Source organism: Labeo rohita, chromosome 20 (assembly GCF_022985175.1).
Source record: "Labeo rohita strain BAU-BD-2019 chromosome 20, IGBB_LRoh.1.0, whole genome shotgun sequence".
Lineage (NCBI taxonomy): Eukaryota > Metazoa > Chordata > Actinopteri > Cypriniformes > Cyprinidae > Labeo > Labeo rohita.
In genome coordinates this window covers 23,086,015-23,092,018 of record NC_066888.1, presented here as the reverse complement: position 1 = coordinate 23,092,018, position 6,004 = coordinate 23,086,015, and the positions used below count along the sequence as shown (strand labels likewise).

At 37.1% G+C, this 6,004-nt stretch overlaps 1 protein-coding gene across 1 annotated transcript in view; it reads left to right on the top strand.

The window, feature by feature from the left end:
• Nucleotides 1-912: 912 nt before the first annotated feature.
• LOC127183363 (adhesion G protein-coupled receptor F5-like) overlaps nucleotides 913-6,004 on the top strand; it is a 34,287-nt gene continuing 29,195 nt past the window's right edge. The window contains exons 1-2 of the mRNA XM_051139374.1: nucleotides 913-1,030; nucleotides 3,562-3,673. The gene's annotated coding sequence lies outside the window, so the exon portion shown is untranslated. The remainder of the gene's footprint in view (nucleotides 1,031-3,561; nucleotides 3,674-6,004) is intronic.

Below are 6,004 nucleotides of genomic sequence, written 5' to 3'. Positions count from 1 at the left end.
CCAAGGAACAAAATGATTGGTCATTTTCTAAAAAAAAATCTAATTTATATACTTTTTAACCACAAATACTAGTCTTGCACTAGCTCGACCTAACACCTAACAAAGCAAAGACAGTCAAACTCCCCTTACAAAAAAAGGTAAAATAGTGATGTCAGACGATTTTGAAGGTGGAGGAGAAAATGAGATGGAGTTTTTCGCCCTACCCTACCTTTCTAAACCGATGTACACAAACCAAGAACTAACCGCACATGACTTTTCCAACATGATTACGCAATGCGTGACGCATCACAGAGCTATTACAAGATGAGCATTTGTGGTTAAAAAGTATATAAATGATTTTTTTGTTTGTTTGTTTAGATTTCTGATAGAATGTGTCCTGGGCATATGCCTGATAGGCCCGTATGTTCATCTGGTTAATCTGGTAACCTGATTAGTTTTATCTTATTAGTAGGTTATTAGATAGTTACTACTTTAAAAATACTAGGCCTGCGTTCTTATGTATGTCTGACCTTAGTAGGACCCTCTCAGCACAGGCCCAGGAAAATGTTTCCAGATTCAGCATACTGTATGTAATGATGTCTTTCATATTTATTAGTGGCATTTATAATGAAAAAAGGTGGAGGAGGTAAAATAAGATGAGGGTTCAGCCTACACCATTTTCTGTAAATACATGAAGTTATATATATGTGTGACATATATGGTTTCAAATGGTTAACACAGTCTAAAGAAAAAGGTAATAACCTGACTGAACACAAAGACCTGTCCTCACGAAACAAACACAACACTAAAATCAGATAAAATGTAATTCGTGTTCACTGACCTTAAAGGAATCTGATAAACAACGGTGTTTCACAAATACTGTTGATTGTGTACATACAGGGCTCTCAAGTCTCACGCATTCACTATGAGACACGCAAATTTCAACCAGTTAATAAGCTCTCACGCCGCACCGTGCGTTTCTCATGCCAAGAAGTAAGGGATAACTTGTCCCGCAATATATTGTTCATGGACGAGGCGCAGGCTTGCAGAGGTAAGTTCTCTACTGAGTTCTAAGCTGTCTTGAGAGTTAAATGCCACCTACCAGCAAATATCAGAAATTAGAATTTGTTGTTTTCGGGTAAATAAAGGCTGCATCTGAAAGCTCTAAAATGCTGCCTTTGGAGGCAGCATTCCAAGGCAGGAAGGCAAATTCGATTTCACTTCCTGTCTCTGGAGGTACCTTCTTCTGATCTAATTTTGAAGGCAGCATAGATGTATCCTTCGCTGCCTTAGATATCCCACAATTCTGTACGTTCTGTACATTCTGTACATCCATTCAGTGATGGTTGAGCTAAAAAAAAAAAAATAAAGATGCCGTCTGAAAGTTGCGTTCAGTGGTCAGTTTGTGTGTAAATGTATATTTCTGACTAACTTTTTGCACTTTTGATGCTACTTCTAGCAAGAAATCAATATTATAGTATTTAAATATCTGTTTAGTTATCATCAAAACTCGTTCCATTTTGTTGTAGATCATTAAACCGTTACGCTGCCTCAAAAGCCTGTCCGAAATCAGTTTCAAGGTGCCTTCGTGCAAAAACGCTGCCTGCAAAGTCATTGACTGATAAGGCAGCGAAGCAGCAAGTCAGCTCTCTATGCTTTCAGACGAAGCCTATGTGATCTCGCTACAATCATGTTAGTCACTCGGCAACATGGACACAAACACACTGGACGAGGCAAGCGGTGGAATCATCACGAGGCTGCCGCGTTCTAGTGGAAGTATTTTGTGCAGTTGAGGCGGTGGTTGCCATTTGTGTTTACTAAAAACTGGACAAAGGTCCTGGACAAAATCACTTGCTTGTGATCAAAGAGCTGATGTTGAGGAATAAAGCCAAATTCATGCTAAATTTTTAGCTCTCCAACAGCTTTTGGCTTCCGGAAACTACAGAAAGAAACAGCTAATTGGTAAATCTGATAAAAGACAGACATAATTTTTTTATATATATATTTCAAAAATACATTACATGTATTAACATTGTTGATATAGTTACCATAGTTACCCTATTTAAAATGTAATAAGTAGTGTAACTTTCAGTTGCTGTAAAAGTAATGTAACTGATTACATTTGATTAATTTTCTAAATTGCTAACTAATGTTTTCAACTGTTAATGCTTTTGATACTTTTAAAGCAGGCAGGGTTAACCTTACAGTAGCACTCAACACTGATTACTGTCAGACTTTTAAAATCCTTCACTTGAATTAAGATTATGATCATTTAATATTAAAGCACAGCCACCACAAAATCAGACTTTAGCACCTCTTTTTACTTTGAGAGCATTCTGAGGTTAAATAAAAATGTAAATTCATTAGATATATGTTAATAGCTTTGACACTATTTTTAAAATTAAATCCATGCATAGCTATGACTGGAAACACTGGCATCTAACAATGCCTTGGAAAATTATTAAATAATTGTTAATTGCATTATTAAATAAGCATGTGTCCTAGTTTAGTTTTATTAATTTGACTTAAATCAAATTTACTAGCTGTTATAGTTTCTATTTTGTGCTGGTCAATTATGAACAACAGACAAAATTGAACTTCTAGCAAAAACTGGAGAGAACTGCATGGGGCCAAGGGGCCGCTGCTGCAAATATGGCTCCTCCCCTAACAGATATAATCTCACTCTAAACTTTTTCTAGAACTTGAGAGCCCTGCAATAGCGATAACAACAGTGTAAGCGATATTCTTACATTGTACACAAATATACAGCGAGAAGTTGGTTAACCCTTTAACTGCCACCCCCATTTTAGAACATAGACATGAAAGTGCACTATCCAAACTTAAATTGTTATAATTCATGAATAAATACAATTTATAATATGATTTTTAAGTCCCATTTCTATGGTAATGTAATGTCAGATTTTAAAATGGCTTTCACATGATCATTTTTGAGGTTTTACGTTTTTAGTTGATACATACTTTCTGATGATTTCTAAAACGTGACAGAGAAAAAGGCAGTGAAACAAGACTTTTTGTGACAATGGTCAGAACTCCTATTATGATGCAGATTTCTGAGGTGTACTCTTGTCATAAATTAATCTATTACTGTTCCTACAAAATTTGTAACAAAAAGCAGTGGTAAAATCCAACAATATATAGTTTGTCATGATTAGATTAGGATTTATTTGTAATATAGTGAAGAAACCTTAGGTGTCCCAGTGGGACGGGTTTAAACGTGTAAAGGGTTAAAGGAATAGTTCACCCAAAAAAGAATTTGATGTTAATTTACTCACTCTCAGGCCATTCAAGATGTAGGTTTTTATTTATTTATTTATTTTTTTTGCTTCAGTAGAACTTCAGATAATTTAAAAAAATAATAATAATAAAAAGTAAGGCTTCATTTTTTAATGAACTATTTCTTTAAAGAGTTTATTTCTATTCTATTATTCTTCTATTAATAGCCAGCAGTTCAAGATATGGAACTGTTATGCCTACTCCGTGATATACCAGAAACTGGGTATTTCTGTTCTGTTCACAAAAGAGGACAAGGAAATAACTGAAGGAATAAAACTTGTTTGGCAGGTGATTCACACATTCATTCTGGGTGGTATGTTTGACAAGGAAACAAAATCTCCGACCCTGAAAACAAGTTTGGCGTCTCTTCATGGTTATTTCCAGAGACGTAAAGAAGAAGGTAAATATGCATGTTTATTCTTTTATTTATGAAACTGCTGTGAATTGGCTTTTTGCAGTACAATTCATGGAAAGAAATTCTTACCTTGACTTTGAAATATGCTATTCGATGCTTTACTTTAAAAGTTGTTCTTCCATGTCAGGATGGAGTCTGATATTAACATAAAACAATAGTTTTACCTAAACGTGTAAAGCCCCGTTCACGCTGTGTTTCCACTGGCACGTAGCGAACAGAGCGGAGCGGGCGTTTTCAATTCATTCTATGGAAGCTGAGCACACCCGATGTGGTGATGCGGCGACGACTCGAAGCGGGTGTGCATTATGGCCCTTTCACGCGGGACGCGGCAGTCGCGAGTGTCTAGTTCATTTTCAATGGGAGACATGCGGAAAGCGGCAAACCGCGGGCGGTTTCGCTGACGGCGCGGAGGCAGAGCGCTAGCGGTGCTCGTGCACCCAAAATCCTGCCGCTTCCACGAGCATCGCTTCGCGGCATGCGCCGCCAAAGATAAAAATATTGTATCTTTTTGTGAGCGGCAGCGGTAGCCGGTTGTGGCTAGAAGGGATAGCGCTCCGACCGGAAACTAACAATGAAATGAATTGTTTACCTATTAGATTTTTTTTTAACGTCTACTACCTAAACCCTAAACTTAGCCCTTACTATAATACAAAAACAGTATTATTGTTGTACAGTGTGACAAAAATAACGTTAAAATGATCTGCGCATGCCCAGTAGCTAGAGCTGTATTCCTTGTAGTTTTAACCGTGAAAGGGCCTTAATGCAGTTAATAATGAAGTTTAGACAGAGAGAGAGAGTGCTCGTGAATTACTCTCTGAGTCTGTGCGTCTTTTAAAAGTGATCGGCAGCTACGTCTTTAGTGAAACTTTAAGTTAATTTTCCTTACAAACAGCGCCGTCGTTCCCTCGCTTGTGATAAATGTCATGTAGTTTTTAAGTTGTTAATCGTTAGCAGCGCTAACAACATTAGCCCGTATGTTAATGTGTGCAAACTGTATGTGTGTGCTTCTGTAAAGGGAGAGAGAGTGGGAGTAAAAGAGTATGTGCCTTCCGTACATAATAAAACGTAATTTTGTGGCAAAAACATGGAAATCATTTGTGGTTTTTATCCTGTTGTTTACTGTATTTATTTGTTTGGCCAGTGATCTTTGAAATAACTGAAATCATGTGGCAAAGTGATATGGACATGCGGTCAAGAGCTGCCTGGAACTACACTTGCTGTGCGAAAGGGATACAACTCCGACCGGAAACTAACAATTAAATTATTTTTTATACCTATTAGATTGTGTTTTATTAACATCTACACCTACCCCAACCCTAATCTTAGCCCTTACTGTAATTCAAAAACAGTATTATTGTTGTACAGTGTGACAAAAATAATGTTAGATTGATGTGCCCAGTAGCCACAGCTGTATGTATGTATGATTTAGCCTATAATGCACACCTTCAGAACGTTCGTCACCCAATCAGATTCAAGCATTCAACGGTTGCATAGTATAAGAAGCCATAAACCACATGTGAAATTCAGTAAGGTGTCAGTCCTGATTAAGGTCAGCTGCATCATAGTTGTGAACACTATGCTTCCAGCTAAGGTATAGGATGTGTATATAATGCATTTGTCAATGTCCAGCATTACCCATTGATGTTTGGCCTTCATATTTTTTGCACAATGTGTAGATCGGGGGGCCCCAACACGTCACTCTTGAGCAAACAGTAGCTTGTGACCTGGTTGGAAGCAGCTCACCAAGATGTACTTTTTATCCAAACACAGTTAGCTAATAGTTGTCCCACCCCTCCATGGCAAATTAATTATTTGTTTGGACATATAGGCTGTAAGGTTATTTTAATTATCCCATTTCTACAGTATGTCAATTATCATTAAACCTGTATTTGAATATTGTGTTTTGAAAAACTGTTCAGCATTAAGCAAAGTTAGTAAGAGTCGCACACAGGCGCAACACGTTTGTTTTGTAAAAACATGACTGAAGGCAGACTGCTGTGAGAAATTATATGAAAATATGTATGATTTAATTAATTGTATGAATGCATAATAACCTGCTGTCTTCAGAAAAGTTTCAGTGACATTTGCTTTTCATCTTCCCACTGTGTAGTGTCTAATAAAGTAAGTTAGAGTTTATAAGCACAGTGATGGTTTGTTTACAGTGTTTACCTGAAAACAGCTCTATTTCTACTGTTTCTTAAGTGCCACCTGCTGCCTGACAGTGGATTTACATTTCATTCAGCCTGTCAGCCATTTTTGTTCAAACCAATGTGAAAATTGGACCAATTTTTGTTGAAAATATTAACCGGTAGATGA